The 518-nt window shown below is 29.5% G+C and overlaps 1 protein-coding gene across 1 annotated transcript in view; it reads left to right on the top strand.

Moving 5' to 3' along the window:
* Positions 1-518, top strand: part of LOC119589491 (transmembrane protein 104-like) — a 100,597-nt gene that overhangs the window by 88,134 nt on the left and 11,945 nt on the right. The window lies entirely within an intron of this gene.

Here is a 518-nt window from a genome sequence, read left to right as displayed (position 1 = left end):
TATTAAATATATTATTTTTGTACATTATATAAAGTGCAATTCATGTCTGTGCTTGCCTTTTTTTATAAGCCTTGAAAATAGTAATTAAAAAGAATATTAATATAATATATTTTCTTCCTTTACTGCTTTGAGAAAAATGACAGCTCTTGTTATATATTTTTTTAAATCTGCATTCTTGCTGCCTCCTGATTTTATTGAAGTTTGTTTGCTCTACTACACATTAATTTTATTGTTGCTTCTCTGTTCTGGTTTTCTGTTTCTCTTTTTTGTGTGTTGAAAGGAATTTTCCTCCTTTTTGTGAATAATCTGTCATTCTTTGGAAATGTAATTCAAAATTCAAGCCAGATTTCACCTTTAACATAACACTGAGCCCTATTCTGCCACATATGTGATTTACATGACAAGAATGTAGGTACACTGAAACATAGGAATATATTAAAACCTGTATGAAAATGAACCCCTTTAGTTCAGGAACACACTTATGTAGTCTCAGTCATTTTACAAATATGGAAAGGGTG

The sequence above is a fragment of the Penaeus monodon genome, chromosome 25 (genome assembly GCF_015228065.2).
Source record: "Penaeus monodon isolate SGIC_2016 chromosome 25, NSTDA_Pmon_1, whole genome shotgun sequence".
Lineage (NCBI taxonomy): Eukaryota > Metazoa > Arthropoda > Malacostraca > Decapoda > Penaeidae > Penaeus > Penaeus monodon.
Note: the sequence above shows the minus strand (reverse complement) of the source record. Positions and strands in the feature narration are given on the sequence as shown.